General features: G+C 41.2%; 1 protein-coding gene across 5 annotated transcripts in view; it reads left to right on the top strand.

The window, feature by feature from the left end:
* LPIN1 (lipin 1) overlaps positions 1–19,262 on the top strand; it is a 185,305-nt gene that overhangs the window by 80,107 nt on the left and 85,936 nt on the right. The window contains exons 1-2 of one of the 5 annotated variants that reach the window (XM_063442151.1): positions 4,076–4,190; positions 5,336–5,527. The exons of 2 other annotated variants lie outside the window; for them this stretch is intronic. The gene's annotated coding sequence lies outside the window, so the exon portion shown is untranslated. Of the gene's footprint in view, positions 1–3,094; positions 3,198–4,075; positions 4,191–5,335; positions 5,528–19,262 lie in introns of those variants that run through there. 2 more of the 5 variants (XM_063442152.1, XM_063442153.1) reach the window with 2 other exon arrangements.

The following is a 19,262-nucleotide window of genomic DNA, read 5'->3' as shown; positions in this document are numbered from 1 at the left end:
AGTTGTAGTTCGGCAACATCTGGAGGGCCGGAGTTTGGGGAAGCCTGGTTTAGATAACTGATCCTAACTCAGCTTCTTGATCCAAAGATGAAGCCCCTGTAAGAAAATGTTTGGCACCTATATTTTAATTACAGAATCCAGGCAGAATCCACAGCAGGGGGTCAGGGCTCTGTGGAAGAGTCAATTCTTACAGATATAGCAATGCTCTGTGATCAAAAGGGTTTTAATTCAGGCTAGAGGCACAGACAAAGGAATAACCATGCTAATCCCTACAATATTGGAACAAAATCATGTCCACTATGGATGACATGCCTCAGGTAAGAATCAGGTAAACGTGAATATTTAAACATAACCTATTCACAATTAATTTAAAGGAACAGTTTAGGCATCATAACTTAAAGGGACTCTCCAGTGCCAGGAAAACAATCAGTTTTCCTTGCACTGCAGGTCCCCTTTCCCTCCCACCCCCCATCCCGGTTGCTGAAGGGGTGAAAACCCCTTCAGTGACTTACCAGAGGCAGCAACATGTCCCACGTCGCTGCTTCTTCCTCCGCTCACGCTCCTCCCCTTCATCACGTCAGCCGGCAGGGGAAACTGATCACGCCTGCCGGCGGGGGAGACCTAATGCGCATGCGCGGCAATGCTGTGCAGGCGCATTAGACCTCTCCATACGAAAGCATTGAAAATGCTTTTCCATGCTTTCCTATGGGGATTTTAGCGACGCTGGAGGTCCTCACAGCGTGAGGACGTCCAGTGACGCTATAGCACAGAAAACCTGTGCTATAGACCAGGAAGTGCCCTCTACTGGCTGCCCACATGGCAGCCACTAGAGGAGGAGGTAACCCTGCAAGGTAATTATTGCAGTTTATAAAAACTGCAATAATTACACTTGCAGGGTTAAGGGTAGTGGGAGTTGGCACCCAGACCACTCCAATGGGCAGAAGTTGTCTGGGTGCCTGGAGTGTCCCTTTAATCAAAATGACGTTGTTATGGTGCAAGGAGGCCCCTGGCATACTGTTATGATGTCAGGGTAGGTAGAGCTGACTATTAACACATACTGATATGTTGTCTGGGTAGGTAGACCTGAGTATTAATACATACTGTTATGATGTCAGGGTAGGTAGATACATACTGATATGAGGTCAGGGTAGGTAGAGCTGAGTATTAATACATACTGTCATGATGTTAGGGTATGTAGAGCTGAGTATTAATACATACTGTTATGATGTCAGGTTAGGTACAGCTGAGTATTAACACATACTGATATGATGTCAGGGTAGGTAGAGCTGAGTATTAACACATACTGATATGATATCAGGGTAGGTATAGCTGAGTATTAATACATACTGATATGATGTCAGAGTAGGTAGAGCTGAGTATTAACACATACTGGTATGATGTCAGGGTAGGTAGAGCTGAGTATTAATACATACTGATATGATGTCAGGGTATGTAGAGCTGAGTATTAATACATACTGATATGATGTCAGGGTATGTAGAGCTGAGTATTAACACATACTGATATGATGTCACGGTAGGTAGAGCTGAGTATTAACACATACTGATATGATGTCAGGGTAGGTAGAGCTGGGTATTAATACATACTGTTATGATGTCAGGTAAGGTACAGCTGAGTATTAACACATACTGATATGATGTCAGGGTAGGTAGAGCTGGGTATTAATACATACTGTTATGATGTCAGGTTAGGTACAGCTGAGTATTAACACATACTGATATGATGTCAGGGTAGGTAGAGCTGAGTATTAACACATACTGATATGATATCAGGGTAGGTATAGCTGAGTATTAATACATACTGATATGATGTCAGAGTAGGTAGAGCTGAGTATTAACACATACTGGTATGATGTCAGGGTATGTAGAGCTGAGTATTAACACATACTGATATGATGTCAGAGTATGTAGAGCTGAGTATTTACACATACTGATATGATGTCACGGTAGGTAGAGCTGAGTATTAACACATACTGATATGATGTCAGGGTAGGTAGAGCTGAGTATTAATACATACTGATATGATGTCAGGGTAGGTAGAGCTGAGTATTAACACATACTGGTATGATGTCGGGGTAGGTACAGCTGAGTATTAACACATACTGATATGATGTCAGGGTAGGTAGAGCTGAGTATTAACACATACTGGTATGATGTCGGGGTAGGTACAGCTGAGTATTAACACATACTGATATGATGTCAGGGTAGGTAGAGCTGAGTATTAACACATACTGATATGATGTCATGGTAGGTAGAGCTGAGTATTAACACATACTGATAGGTTGTCAGGGTAGGTAGAGCTGAGTATTAACACATACTGATATAATGTCAGGGTAGGTAGAGCTGAGTATTAAGACATACTGATATGTCAGGGTAGGTACAGCTGAGTATTAACACATACTGATATGATGTCAGGGTAGGTAGAGCTGAGTATTAATACATACTGATATGATGTCATGGCAGGTAGAGCTGAGTATTAACACATACTGATATGATGTCAGGGTAGGTAGAGCTGAGTATTAATACATACTGATATGATGTCATGGTAGGTAGAGCTGAGTATTAACACATACTGATAGGTTGTCAGGGTAGGTAGAGCTGAGTATTAACACATACTGATATAATGTCAGGGTAGGTAGAGCTGAGTATTAAGACATACTGATATGTCAGGGTAGGTACAGCAGAGTATTAACACATACTGATATGATGTCAGGGTAGGTAGAGCTGAGTATTAATACATACTGATATGATGTCATGGTAGGTAGAGCTGAGTATTAACACATACTGATAGGTTGTCAGGGTAGGTACAGCTGAGTATTAACACATACTGATATGATGTCAGGGTAGGTACAGCTGAGTATTAATACGTGCAGATGCTCAGCAGGGCAATGCTGTCAGGTAGGTTCATTGAAGATTGCAGGTTATGTACAGGAATTACATGTGAGCTGAGTAATAGCAGTAAGCCGCACAGAGCATGGTCTGAGAAGGCTGATACATTGGGCTGAGCTGAATGAGCTCACAGATTGGCTGCAGGGATCACCTCAGCCTCCTCCCTATTACTAAGTCAAAAATAAGACAGAGCATGGCAGCAGGCTCACAGCAGCTACACACTTACTTACAATAAGGGGCCCAGCAAGGGCAGATGAACTACAGGAGAATATACACAGCTGTATGCCCTGGTATGTTACTGAATACAGAGAGCTGGGTCTGTCCTGGTGTTACTGAACTCAGAGAGCTGGGTCTGTCCTGGTATGTTACTGAACTCAGGGAGCTGGGTCTGTCCTGGTATGTTACTGAACTCAGGGAGCTGTGTCTGTCCTGGTATGTTACTGGTGGTATTGTGAACTCAGAGCTGGGTCTGTCCTGGCAAGGTACTGGTACTGTTCTGAACTCAGAGAGCTGGGTCTGTCCTGGCAAGGTACTGGTACTGTTCTGAACTCAGAGAGCTGGGTCTGTCTTGGTATGTTAGTGGTGGTACTGTGGACTCAGAGAGCTGGGTCTGTCCTGGCAAGTTACTGGTACTGTGCTCAGATCAGAGAGCTTGGTCTGCCCTGGCAGGTTCTGGTACTGTGCTGGGTCCGAGAGCTAAGACTCAGACATATGGGTCTGTCCTGGTACTGGGGAGCTGGTACATTAGTGGTTCTGGAGAGTTTATACATTAATGGTATTGGAGAGCTGGTACATTACTGGTTCTGGAGAGTTGGTACATTAATGGTATTGGAGAGCTGGTACATTACTGGTTCTGGGCATCTGGCACATTACTGGTACTGGACAGCTGGTATATTACTGGTTCTGGGCATCTGGCACACACTGGTACTGGAGAACCGGTACATTACTGGTGCTGGAGAACCGGTACATTACTGGTACTGGAAAGCTGGCACATTACTGGTACTGCAGAGCTGTGCTGGTCTCAGGGAGCTGGGTCAATACTAATACATTACTGGTACTGTCTGAGAGCATGTGAGGGTCATGTCTCACAATCCCCCCTAATGGCCCCTTTATTCTGCCGCTTGCATGCAATCCGTGGGGCTGCTTCTGCCAGATCCTTCTCATACCAGGGCTGCCAGGGGCCCCTTCAACTGGATCACTACCCCGGGCTCTCATTGCAAGACCACCAGCCGTGAGTAACTGGGGATTTATTGAACCCATGTGTCTACCTGCTCAGAGTACAGGTTAACAGATACATTGTATTGATTCAAAATAAATTAGTGGGCGGGGTTACTGTAGCTGTTATAGAATTAGGATGCTGAATGGCAAAAATAACGAGTTATATACACTGACTACAATATACTACAATAAATCATTCAACAATAAGGTTGTTTGTTTTTTACGGTCCTCGTATTTTTTATTATCGTTAGTGTGCAGAATGATTAATTATAATAATTATTATTTATTGTTGTTGCGTATATACATTATGAATTAGTGACCCTTTAATACATAGGTTTTATTATGTCCTCTCAATATAGATTGTCTGTCTATCCATCTGTACACTTAGAACACGCTGACCACACGTGTGTTATTATAGGTGAAGACAATAAATATACATTGTCATAGAAATGATGCTGTGAAAATGTAATACCCTTGAGTGAAAGTGCTGTGTGACCTCTCTACAATATATTGGGAAAATATAAGGTGTATAGCACCCCAGCATATGGTGTGTGACCTCCAGACTGGGATAAGGGATACCCCTGTTATCTATGTTACTGTTAATGATCTCTACGCTGGGATCAGGGATACAACCACCATATAGGTGTATGTACTAAGATAAGGGATACTCCCATTCTGTCTGATCTCTGTATACAATTCAGATACAGTTTACTGTAAGAGATGTATAATCTGTATATGTGACACCCCTCATGTATTTTGCTCTATGGATTAGTGAGTGGTGATTACTCTGCTTCTATAAAGGGATATCCATTTCTATAGGATTATGTGAGCGGTCATTAATCTGGAATAAGGGATGGGCCCTATGTGGGTTATTCAATGTTAGTATAAGTGAAAATGGACAGTATGATGAAGTAAGGTTATATATAGGTAAAGTGGGCACTGTCCTGGTTATATAGGATACGAAATGGGGAATTGTGCCTGTATCAGGGGAGCTATTCTGCTATAGATGGCAATCCTGGTATTAAGGATGCCATGTTGTAGGTTTATGTTGTGTATGTGTGGAATCTCTGTGTGCTTGCACTATGTATAATAGCAGAAACTCAAGAGGAAGGCTCTAGGACCTTGCTGTGACTGCTTGCTGAAGCAGGAGGAGTGGAAGGAGGCTGGTCTTGTCTCTTTGTGATATGTGTTTATTTTCCTTTAAATTCAGATTGCTAGCCTACACTGGGATGTAATTGGATGTGTGTTACCTGCTGGTTTCTGGAGGTGCCCTCCTCCCAGAGTAATCCCAGGCTGGTGAATATAGGTATGGTGGCAGGCTGAGAAGGGGACAGACAGGGGACAAGGACACCCTGCCATTCTTTGAGAAGACCCTCGCCTCTACCATTCATTGCTCTGCCATGTAAGTGGGACCGGAGTTCTGTTACAATGAATTGGTTTTCTTAGTGATAGACTGGGATCAGTAGCTGTGCTGTCAGCTGGGACTTACTGTTGTTATTTCTTAGCATTGTAAGAACTAATGGGTTCGACTGAAAATGTTCCTTATTCCTTATTACAGTAAAAAAAAAAGAAATCCCTCGATTCCATCTTGTGATGTGTAACCTCTGACAATCCAATCATTGTGACCTAAAGCTCACATAACACTCAGCCAGCCCAGTGTTTAAAGTAGAGCAGATTGGAAGATCAGGGCCAGTTAGTCATTAGGTTCATTGTTAGTGTAGGGATAAACAATATCTCCAAAATCCAGCTGCTGGGTATAACAGCACATGTAAGCCTTAAACAGCTTCTTGGGTGGCTGAGCATTTTGGGACAGGCAGCAGATGGACTGCAATTTACTGTATTTATGTTCAGTGATTTTATTACAGCTCTGGCCTGTAATTTCCATGTTGTGAATGGCAAGGGGTGATAGGAGTTGTACTTAGCAGTCACTGGACTGAATAGAACTGTCATTGTCTTGGATTATTTTATCCCACCCAATGTAGAATCAGAATGATTGGAGAAAGAAAGTTGCTTTCATCCCAGTAGCTGTGTACTACAACTCCTATCACACCTATTGAGGTCCTGTGTATGGGGTGCTATGATTTGCCATTGTAATAGATCTATGAAAGGAAACCATTGTTAATAATGCTGATATGGACAATAACTCATATCAGTCTCAGCTATCATTTGGTTATGCATGTCCTTGGATTGCCCTTTTAACCCCATGGGCTGGGTTGCTTTTCTATACTGTGATCAGCATTGCTAACCTGGCATCTATGTGCCCTTCAACCACATTCATCACCTGACCAACCTCTTAGCTTAGCAGAAATGCTATCTCTCTTGGGGTTAGATTCTGTAATCAAAGATGCTCATTGCTGGTTATTTAATAGCAATTCTCCTGGAGACTTCATTGGGTGAATTGCTATTAGTTTGAGAAAGTAAAAGTTACCCAACCCTTAATCTGCAACTTTTTAATTTAGTTTCCCCGAAGAGAAACATAAACACTATAATGGATCTTTGCTCTCTTTCAAATCCATTCACATTCAGTTCAATATGCTACTTTACATTTAAGGGACACTTAAGGAAATCAAACCCTTTGTAATGAATTTGCTATGATCTATGATTCAGCTGATTGATATGAGCAGTCTAAGCCTCATGGGAATTGTATTCCACATAAGCTGGAACTCCGGAAGATGTCTATCCATGCCCTCCAAGGGTGGGCTGCTATAGAATCTGTGCCAAGATCCTGTTTACAATGTCTCCTTTGAAACAATTATTTTCCTTGAAAAATAAACAAGAGCTTTAAAGCGACCCTGTCACTTATGGAGTCTGTCACTTATGGAGTCTTTGTCTTTTTGTGAAGATCTTCCAATATAACATGTCTGCTTGCCAGCTCCTGGGCAGAGTAGAGGAAGGGGGTAAATTTTCTTAAAGTTCTCCCCGTGCATTGCCACGTTCTGCCAGTTCCATTTCATCTACTAGTGGACATGTCCCTGACATACATTTGCACATGCTCGAGAATATGAAACGTTCTAAGCAAAATCCCACAAGACAGTAGGATACTTTATAGATCTTCTTTCGCATGTCCGATGGGATGCCTGTTCTCACTAGCTTTCATGAGTGACAGCTGATGATAAATGAAAGATACAGCAGGCCCTGCTTTAAAATATAAATGTTGTAATGTATTATCCTCCTAGAGTTTTTACTAAAGGTACACAATAATCTCCCAAAAAACTTTTTGCGTAATGAAGCAGTGTTGGTGTACAAATTATGCCCCTGCAGTCTCACTGTATATATGTTTAAACTTCCTAAATGTTGAATAGTGGGTGCCTGATTAACGATGCCACTGGTAAATACCCTCTCGAATATAGTTTGACCCAGAACTGGGTAATAGCACTCCCCACATCCTAATATCACCTAATGGCATGTAGTGGTTATGGTGCTTCGACTACCCCTTTAACTTCATATCAACATGGGGTTAATTGGTGTAGTTACTAGACATGACAGTTTGTGATGGTCTTATCTCATCTTTAGTAAATTCACCTTTATCGTGCATTAATAGCATATTGTCTGTGTATGTGTTACCTGTGGATAATGTTTACATATAATTTTGCATTAACGCTGGAAAAAAAATGGGTGAAGGAGCAGCAGCAGAATGTTTTCAAAGCTCAGCTTTTCTGTGCAGTGTTTGTGAGATTCTGTGTCGTTGCCAGATTATTTGGAAATGATCCAAGAGCAACAGCGTAGGTATAAAGGGTTTTTCTCTTATATATGTGTAAGTCCTACTGAAAAAACATAGTTGTAAAAGTGTAGGTGCATAAACAGGATACGTTGCAAAGTGCGTGAACCATGCCCCTTTAAACGTTGAATGAATGCATCTCTTTTTACTCTGTGCAAGTTCACAAAATCATTAAATGGAACTCTACAGTAGTTATTTTTAAAGGGACTGCAAAGTCAAAATACAATTATAACTTGTTTAAATGGTTGTAACAGTTACTAAGTGGCTGTCCGAGCACCATAACCACTACAGCTCATTGTTATGGTGAAAAGAATATAGTGAATCAAATTATGATTTTGATTTACTGATTTCAATGTTTCTTTGTCTGATCCTTCTTTATGCCTCAGATGTGTACACTATGAACATTTTTTGTGATTAAATTATTTAGAGAAAATGGAGAAAGACTCACAGGGCTATTCAGTAAAGTGAGAATTACCAGGATTCATAGTGAAGTTGAAAACATAGATCAAAAAAAGTCAAAATAGAAAAAAAAATCTAAATTAATTCTGTTTTCAGTTTGACTGTTTTGGCTTTAAATGTGAATTCACTTTGAGTGAATGATTGACTCAAATGATTTGCATCATAACTTAAAAATGCAACCACAATCAACGTATACAATATTCTGTATTCATTATTTTTTTTTCTGCTGACTGTGTGTAGGCCACTGGTTTTTATTCTTTCTGAAGTCTTTGTCACAAAGAGTCAACATTATACATTACTCTGTTACTTAAAACATATTTATTTTACCAAGCCCTGGAAAAATGACTTTCATTTTCATAGTATAACCCTTTCCCCACTCCATTAAATACATGTCATTATTAGAAATCTGGTCCAAAGTTCCAGCTTCCGTCCTTTGCCTTGTATTGCAGTTGGGTATTACACATCTAGGACATTAAGTTTGCACACATTTGCTTTATGCAAATCCAATTCCTGCATTTCTTTTTTATTTTTGAAGTTCCCTTTGGCAAATTCATGTAGGTAAAAGGTGCGAACACTTTGTACAATGTGTAACTTAAAAGAACATCCTGACCAGTTCTAAATTTGAATAATATGACTTGCTGTCCACTGGGAATTAAGAACTAGACATATTTTGCCACATTATCTACAGAGAAAATTAAAGGAACACTCTAAATAAAACCAAAACAAATCAATGTCAATAAAATTGATATACAACTTAACTTTATTCCAGTGCCAGGCCCAGGACTGATTCTTTACTGCAGCCTATCTGGCTAAAATGACTGTGGTTATTTACCTTGACACTGTAGATGTTTACACAGTATATCTGTCTGTTTACAGGCTTGCCAGATTTGGCATAAAGCCTCACAACAGTCCCAATTTAAGTTGGAGACCCGCTTTCGGGTTCCTGTTCCACCATCCTAAGTTTGTTCCCTAGTCTCCTGCATTTGGGGACACCAGGGAACTGTCCCCAGCCAGCACAGCGCAAGTGCATCATTAGAGACACTCGCAATACACTCATGTCACTAGGGCAGTTAGAAGAGTGCTGTAAGAGCGCCCTGTGCATAGTCCTCTTTTAGCTAGTTACTATGAGTGGCAGTCAGCCTGGTGTGCATTCATCCCCCTTGTCCCGATGGGCTCTCTACTTTGGGCAATACCAGTGTCGCAGATTACATCACTCACCTGCCCACTCTGTCCCAATTTACATACCACCCTATGTTAGGATGTATGTCTTAGCAATCATCTGCATCAACCATTAAATCACAAGTCTGTTCAGTACCTGTATGCATTAATACTTAGCTTCACTTACCCTGACATCATCACCCAGCTGGGTAGGATGGATCTGGATGATACACTTGTTAGTGAAGCAGTTAGCATCATGTAGAATGTGCCTGACCACAAATGTTGGGCATAAACCCTGCCCACCAGGGTGAAAGACTGCCTGGGAGGCCAGTCAATCAGGGCTTCCCTCATGCTGAACATTGCTGTATTGCTGTATTGCTCCTGTATGGGCTAAAATGCCCTGAATTTTAATACCTGTGATGGCAGTAGAGGTTTCCCAAATCTGGACCAATGCAGCCTTATTCGTGCATATAGCATGCCGGAGATAATTCCGAGCAGGCATGTGTGTACAATGCTTGAACGCGCCTGGCTCAGAAACATCACGAAGTGGCAAAGTCAATTTCGGAAGTACAGCTACGTTTGTTACTAACCTTTACTGGTGTATTCACCCCAGTCAATGCTGAAATAGTATTTACTGGGATAAACACACATGGTAATTCTAGGGTAATTCTAGGGTATGTGCAGGTTTAACAAAAATAAAACTATATTTTAGAATATTCTGCATTTAAGCCGCTCTAAAAATACTTTCAGGCAAAACATTCATTATTTTAATTTTGTTCGAAAACTTTTTGTCTTTAAGCATGGTAATGGAAGCTAGTGGCAGCTCTTGTTCACTTACACCAGGGTTAATCATTGATTTATTCAAATAAATGCAAATGCTAGAGGCTGGTACTTGTGTAACCAGCGCAAACATTTATAATAAAGATTTTCAAAAGGAAATTTTAGAATGTAAGATACTTCTCCTAAGAGGGAAGATGGTTTAGGGGGAGGTGTATATCTATCTGTCTGCTATACAGACACTCCTCACTTACTGACCAGGTTCCGTTCTAACGATTCAGTCGTAAAACAAATTGGTCGGTAAGTGAGGATGCGCTACAGAGCATGCGCACCAGTGCAGGTCTATGTTTGGGGAATAGTGAAGAGGAAGGAGTGACCGGACGACAGAAAACCCTTTGGGTTTATTTATAAAATAGAAGATTAACTGACATGAGCATTGCAAATCTGAAAATGTTAACTGTTCTGGCCTAAAATCGACAATTTTCAGTTCTCAACAAATGCCAGTTTAGTGAATAAGTCCAAAGGATGTTTTCTATTTGTATCCCATTCTGCCCTTTATTTAATTTTCCAAGAACAGCTGGGTGGAGTCAAAACGTATTAAACAGTCTTTTATCATTGTACGTCATTACGAAAGGATTTGATAAGAAAGGGCAGACAAAACACTACACAGTCATGTTCTAATTGTGATCTAAGTTGTTGTTTACACAGAAGGAGTTGTTTGTAAATGCGCATGATCTCCCGTCAAACTGAATAAACAGTGCAGGCTATTCATAGCTAAATATATGTCTGATCGAATCTGGTGTGGGCAGCCGTTAAAAGAACAAAATTCTGAATTAAATCAGGGCGGCAGATAATAAACAATGTGCTGGCATTTGGTTTAGGAGCTAGTGTTTATCCGACGGTTATTTGAGTCATATCACATTTCACATCATGCTTGATCAATACGTAGGGAGGTGATGCTATGTCAGATCTAATCAATGGGTAGCCTTGGAGCTTGTTGTGGGCATATACTGCTCACACAGCTTTGCTAGGCTGGCACATACCTCCCAATGGTCCCTGCGTAAGGCCTAAATACCGGTGTCCCTCTTTTCTATTGTAATATCCCTCATTTCTAGGAGCTCCAGAAATGTGTCCGTGTATAACAGAGCTCCACAGCAATAATACTCCCAGTAATATGTATTTATCTACAATAAATGTGTTTAGAAATCAATCTGTGTAAATAAGATTCATTGTTCTTTTTCTAAATTGCATTTTAGTTGCATAAATTGTTATTAGTAAGTCGCCTAAAATCTCTAAGAACAGCCTGTCCCTGGCCACAGTCCCACTGACACCCTTAAAATTAGTGTCCCACTTTGTCCATTTGAAATGTTGGCAAGTTTGCTGGCAATGCATCATGGGAACAGTTGTAGGGCAACTTATTAGCAAACACCGTTTTGATTGAAAAGGAAGAATGAAAGACATAATTCTTCATTAGTAAATTCTTTCCATTTTCCCACATATTGTTTAAACCCAGATCTCGTATCAGACAGCAGGCAAATAATCCTTGTTTCTCTTTACTGGTATACACACCAAGAGCAGCGTTAATATTTACCTGTCCACACATGATTAGAAGAATGACTACATCTCTATTCACCGATGTAGGTCAGCTGATGTGACAATGTTATGACTTGGCACTGCTTTCTGGACCAATGCACTAATCTAATAACAAATCCATTTCTCAATATTTCCTACTTTTTTCGTTTATTTATTATATGTCCTTAAAGCAACACTTTAGTGTCAGGAATACAAATATGAATTTCTGACACTATAGTGCCTGTGTGGTTGTTTAGGTGCCTGCTCCTCCTTCAGGTTACTCTGAAAAGGTGATTTATTCCCACAACGCACTGGTCTCTCTGCAGTTGGCCCTGCCTAACTCTGCATTAATGGCTGAGATCATCAATTTTTTATGATCTCAGCCAATCCAATGCCTTCCCTTAGGAAATCTTTAGGAGACTATGGTGCATGCATGGCAAAATGCCACAGTGTGTCAATCAGCATCTCCTCATAGAGATACATTGAATCAATGCATCTCCATGAGGAACGTTTAAAATCTCCATGCACACTGTGCAGCACTGACACGGGAAGCACCTCTAGTGGCTGTCCGAGTGACTGCCACTAAAGGTGTTACTAGGCACCAACGTAAACAGTGATTTTTTTTCTAAAAAGGCAGCATTTACACTGAAAAGCCTGCAGGGACAGGCAAGAGACTCCAGAACCACTATATTAAGCTGTAGATGTTCTGGTGATTATAGTGTCCATTTAATAGCACGATTATAAGTAGACAGAAAAGAAAGGGAGTTTGTGCAGTAACAGTGGGATGTGCGGAGCAGAGATATGCCTTGATAAAAATACAGGCCAAGTCCAAGCTCTGGTGAATCGGCAGATTTTTCCCCATTGTCCTAGCTCACCACGACTTGCTATTTTATTGAACAGACTCCGAAATAAGTTTGTGACAGGTATAACAAATGATATCTCAGTGGCTTGGACTGAAGTGGCAGACTCTATGAATAGCAGGTTCTTCCAAGCAAAGTCTACTTAATTTGTATGCTTTATTAAAATCAATAAATATATGTACCATGATGTTGTACCCCTAGATCATCTGGATGTATTCGGAAATAGCAAATATCTAAATGTAGCTGTTTGAATACTTTCATATAATTATCTAAATCAGGAGTAGGCAACATTCCGCACACCGAATGTTGTGGACACATTTTCGTGTCCTTCTTCACAACAAAGATTGACAAAATCCAAAATAAATTTCTATGTTCTCTTTTGCACTCAACAGCCTGGCCCTTTAAACAGCCTCCTCCTCTACCTACAATTCGTATCTCCCCTCTTGTTTTTGAAGAGGAGGTTTATACATAGTTACATAGCTGAAAAGAGACTTGCGTCCATCAAGTTCAGCCTTCCTCACATATGTTTTTGCTGTTGAAAAAAAGGCAAAAAACCTAGTCTGAAGCGCTTGCAATTTTGCAATAAACTAGGAAAAAATTCCTTCTTGACATGTTTGTATTCCTATAGTGTTCATTTAAGCAAATTAAAGGAACATTCTGGTCACCATAACAACTTCATCTAAATGAAAATGCTATGATGCTAGGAAGCCCCTGGGTGCTCTCTTTCCTTTAAGGTGTTAAACTGCTCTGAAATGGTTTAACCCCAAAGGCTTCCTCCTGATCTCCAGGTCGCTTAGTGGTATTCGGCTTCTGAAATGCAGTGTCAGGAAGTGCAGATTGACCTCAGGCATGGGTGCCACTGACTGGCTAGAGTGCTCAGCTGACGCTCTACTCCAATCGTTAGTTCCCGGTTTATAAAAATGTTTAACTTTTTTATGAATGGGGAGCTACTGATTGGCTTAGAGTGCCAACTGACCGCTCTAGCCAATCAGCGACACCCCTACCCAGCCTCTGTGCTTCCTGAAACTCAGTAAATAAAAGTGAACACATTAACACTGTTTTTTTTTTGTTTTGTTTTTACCTGGGGAGATGAGAAGGTCCAAAGTTTCCCTGCCAGACCCAGGTACCAAAGCCTTACTTCCCTGATTTATAGTCTGCCCCCCATGCCTCATTTCCCTGATCTATAGGCTGCCTCCCCCATGCCTCACTTCCATGATCTATAGGCTGTCCCCCCCATGCCTCACTTCCCTGATCTATGAGCTGCCCCCATCCCTCACTTCCCTGATCTGTAGGCTGCCCCCATGCCTCACTTCCCTGATCTATAGGCTGCCCCCCATGCATCACTTCCCTGATCTATAGGCTCTCTCCCCCCCATCCCTCACTTACCTGATCTGTAGGCTGCCCCCCATCCCTCACTTACCTGATCTATAGGCTGCCCCCCATCTCTCACTTACCTGATCTGTAGGCTGCCCCCCCCATCTCTAACTTACTGGATCAATAGGCTGCCCCCCCATCTCTCACTTACCTGATCTGTCCCCCCCATCCCTCACTTACCTGATCTATAGGCGACTGGCCGGTGCCTGTATTGCACTGTATTTTCAATCTCACACGAAAAATAGCAGAACAAGCTGAAAAACCCGGGGGAGGGCAAGTGTCCCCCCTGCGGACGCCCATGGACCTCGTGTCCTTTGTATAGCCCTGTTTATGAATAGATTTCCAGATAAAGGTTTGTACTGGCCCTGAATATATTTGTATAATGTTATCATATCCCCTCTCAGGCGCCGTTTTTCCAAACTAAACAGATTTAAATTTTTTACCTTTTTTTCATAACTAAAATGCTCCATTCCTTTTATCAATTTTGTAGCTTGTCTCTGCACTTTTTCTAGTGCCATGATATCTTTCTTTAGAACAGGTGCCCAAAATTGTACAGCATATTCAAGGTGTGGTCTTACCAGCGATTTATTAAGAGGCAAAATTATATTTTCAACCCGAGAATTTATGCCCCTATTTATACATGACAAAACCTTACTGGCCTTAGCAACTGCAGATTGACATTGCATATTGCTGCCTAATTTGTTGTCTATAACATTTCCCAAATCCTTCTTGTGTGTGGTTATCCCTAGTTCACTACCATTTAGGGTGTAAATTGCTTGTGCATTCTTAACCCCAGAGTGCATAACTTTGCATTTCTCTACGTTAAATTCCATCTGCCATTTCAGTGCCCAGTCCCCCAATCTATCAAAATCCCTCTGCAGCAAAGCAATATCCTGCTCACATTTTATTACTTTACAAAGTTTTGTGTCATCTGCAAACACTGATACATGGCATTCAATGCCTATTTCAAGATCATTTATAAATATGTTAAGTAGAAGCGGTCCTAAAACAGAACCCTGTGGGACACCAGTTAACACTATTGTCCAGCCTGAAAATTTACCATTATTGACAACTAGTTGTACTGTATCCTTAAGCCAATGTTCTACCCAAGAACAAAAATAATCATCTAGACCAATTTCTTTTAGTTTGAAGGCTAACCTATTGTGAGGAACCGTATCAAATGCCTTTGCAATATCCAAGTAGATCACATCCACTGCAACACCCTGATCTATACTTCTTCTTACTTCTTCGTAGAATGCAGTTAGGTTAGTTTGACATGACCTATGTTTCATAAAACCATGCTGATTATTGCTAATAACAAAGTTCTTCCCAATGAATTCCTGAATATTATCCCTTAATAGCACTTCAAATAATTTCCCAGTCACAGAAGTTAAGCTCACAGGACTATAATTTCCATATATACACTTGTCTTTTCTTTTTGCTTTAGCACATACCTCCTTGATCCCATTCCCTCGCACCTTGCTCAGTCTCTCTCATCTGTGACTGTCCCATCTTTGGCTAAAATCTTTAATCTCTGTCCTTCCTCTTGCATTTTTGCCTCATCCTTCAAGCATGCAGTGATCATGTCCATACTAAAAAAACAGAACAAAAAAAAAACCTTCTCTTGATGCCTAGCTATCATCCTATCTCTCTCCTTCGCTTTACCTCCAAGCTTCTTTAAAGCATTGTTCATACTCTACTTACAGACCATCTAAACTCCAATTCCTTACTCGACCAGCTACAGTCTGGCTTCTGCTCCCAACATTCTGCTGAGACTGCCGTGATCAAGGTGACTAATAACTTAGTGTCAGCCAAATCCAAAGGCCATTATTCGCTACTTCTTAATCTTGATCTTTCTGCTGCTTTTGCCACTGCCACCACCCCCTCCCCCTTGCTTCTCCATCTTACCCTTTGCAACCTTGGCCTTTCTGACTCTTTTTACCTCTGACCCTTCCTTTAGTGTCTCCTTCTCTGATTCCTCCTCCCTTTCTGTACCTCACTTGGTTGGAGTTCCTCAAGGCTCTGTACTAGCACTTCGCATTTTTTCAATTTACACGGACTCTATTGGTAATCTGATAACATCCTATGGCTTTTAACATCATCTGCATACTGATGATACCCATATATCTCTCCTCGTCTGCTTGATCGTGTGGCCGACTGCCTATAGTCTGTTTCTGATTGGATGACTTCATGATTCCTGAAACTCAAACGCTCCCAAACTGAACTCCTGGTCTTTCCTCCTCTAAAGCTACACCTGTGCCTGTGTCCCCCCTGCTCACGGGTGGGGGCAGGGGGGAGGACTGTAGGTGCCCCCCATTGTGATGTATGGCCCCCACCCACCGCGCAGGGGTGGGGGCCGGGGCGGGGGAGGACAGTAGGTCCCCCTTATTGTTTACTCAATGATGACGAATAGGGGGTGGATCGAACATCCCATGTGTTCGCCCGCGGTGGCGAACGCTAACATGCTATGTTCGCCGGGAACTATTTGCCAGCGAATAGTTCGGGACATCACTAATTCTTAGTTTGCCTGTTCAAAGCTGCTGCAATACATTATTCTAGCTATATGTCTCCTTTCTCTATGCTTGCTGTTGGTGCTGCTCTCACACAAAGCCAACCCTGCCTCTCTACTTTGCCTTGAGTTCCCTTAGGCTGAATTTATGCAGGAAGCATACCATGAGACAGACAGGCAGAGTAAAGCATTCTCATCTCTGTGCCAATTGCATATACTGAACTGATTGAGATTGAGGATAAAGGGCTGTTTTTAGCAAGCATTACAAACAAGCAATAAGGTTCCTAAAGGAATCAATTAAAGGAACACAAGAGGGTATTGAACACAAACATGTCTTCCTAACCCTATAGTGTTTTAATAACCCCCTTGCATCTGTAAATATAGTAAAACTTTACCTTTATTCCAGTCTGATACTGGATCTGATTTGCCTCCTTGGCTGACCTCATCAGAAGTGGTGATCTCAGCTAATCACAATGCTTTCCCACAGGAGAGCATAGGATTGGCAGAGGTTGTCAATTCGGATGATCTTAGCCAAGGAGGTGGGCGGGGGGCCGTAGCCAAATTCAGCCCTGGCCAATCCGCATCTCTTCATAGAGATGCATTAAATCAATGCATCTCTGAGGAAAGTTCAGTGTCTCCATGCAGATGGAGTGCAGCACTCACCCAGGACGCACCTCTAGCAGCCATCTGAGGAGTGGCCACTGGAGGTGTCCCTAGGATGTAATATAAATACTGCGTTTTCTCTGAAAATATAGTGTTTACTGCAAAAAGCCATAAGGGACTGATTATACTCAACAGAACAACTACGTTAAGCTGTAGTTCTGTTTTTCTGGTGGCTACTGTGTCCCTTTAAGTATTTTTATGTGGTTTGTGAATCAGGCATGAGTACATGAGTGTATTGATTGAAATGACTTGACTGGTGAATGAAGAAGCTCCTGGTGTCTATGCAGCGACTAGCTCCAGGACACATATAAATCCTTAGGAATGCAATATGTTAATGAATACGCTTTGAAGAGGGGCCGTGTTTATATATATATATATATATATATATATATATATATATATACACTCACATCAGATGGCTTGGGTTAGATAGCTGCAATCGACATGATTGCTTACAAAACACATTCTATCTGTGCAGCTGTTTATTACAGTCATTTACACATGCATATTTCTTGCTTATTTTTTTATTGCACATTTGTTTTGTTTTTTTTAATATATAGAATATGCAAAGTTTGTAGTAAAATGTAGAGTGTATGGAAATGCATACTTTACGTTATGCTCATTAAGTAAGTGACCTTTAATTGGAGCATGACAGCTGTAGTGTGTTCTTATATTAAGCCCTGCTGGTATGTATGGGCAATATTTGAAAGAATTATCAGCCAGCTCCATTTCCTTTGCTGCATTCTGATATTCTATCTGGGGTGCCTGCCAGACAGCTCCAATGTATTTCACAGCCTTGTGTAACAGGGATCATATAAATCTATGCTTATATATCTGTGAGGCTATGGATAACTCTGTAATGCTGGCTGGGCATCATGAGAGTTATAGTAGGTAAACCATATGGAAATGTTGACATTTATTCTATGAAATATTGAGTGTTAATAATACAGCGTGGGAGATAATTTTTATCTGATTCTCATTGAATATGATAGTCTTACATTCATTTTCAGACAGAATTGAAATGAAATCAGGTTTCCGTAAATCAGGATTCATAATTTCTTTTAAAGGAAAACTATAGCGTAAGGAATGCAAACATGTATTCCTAACTTTATAGTGAATAACGTTAGAAACGTTACGATACATTCACCACTGCTCGTTCCTTGTAGATAGAAAAAAAACCATATATATACAGTAGTAAGTTTCCAAACGCATACACACCGTAACAATCAATGCGTTTCATGTCTACTGACATTTGATCAAAATCACACTTTCATTTCCTGACACCTACTCATGTATGCCTCCAACCCCAATGTCTTACTTACCTTTCAACCCTCAATGTGCTAGTCTTTATGATCTGACTTTGCCTCTTTGACTGACATAAGTGTAGTTTATAAATGCAAATCCAGTGTTTCCTCCTAATGAAATATTGGGAACCTAATGCTCCACACTGAGCCAGACAAATAGTCTATATGAGACCATCTGATTGAATAGCCAAATTTAAATCTGCTATTGGGGAGGAAGCCCCAATATTTGCTTTCGGGAAGACAGCCACTAGAGGCACGTAAACCTTGCGGTCTAAAAATTGGGTTCCTACAGATTGTCAATGTTTCTAGTCAGGGCCGGACTGGGAAAAAAATTAGGCCCGGGCATTTTTCAATCAGAGCGGCCCCCTAAGAAGCACGCCACCTCTCAAAGTGAGCATGTTAGTTCAATGCGCAGAGCCCGCTGAAGAGCTCTGGCATTAGAAAAAGGCCCATAATTTGTTCTGCGCAGCGCAAGCAAATTTAATAACATGCTTGCGCTGTGTTTGCTTTTAAATTGTCTCTGGTTTCTCCATAAGTAGGATACCAGAGGACAAAAGGGCCAGTAAAGTGCATGATGCATATGTTTGGAGCCTGCTTGTGGGATTGCGTGTGTGTAGAGTGTGGTGTGGTATTGTGTAAATAGGTCAATTTCATTTGTGTTTGTGGTGTAATATGTGTGGCTAGGGGCTGTAGAGAGTGTGTGTATAGGGGCATAGTGTTATAGGGGATGTAGTGAGTGTGTG

This window comes from Pelobates fuscus, chromosome 2, assembly GCF_036172605.1.
Source record: "Pelobates fuscus isolate aPelFus1 chromosome 2, aPelFus1.pri, whole genome shotgun sequence".
In the NCBI taxonomy this organism is placed as follows: Eukaryota; Metazoa; Chordata; class Amphibia; order Anura; family Pelobatidae; genus Pelobates; species Pelobates fuscus.
The sequence above is the reverse complement of the archived record's forward strand: the minus strand, read 5'-3'. Positions and strand labels throughout refer to the sequence as shown.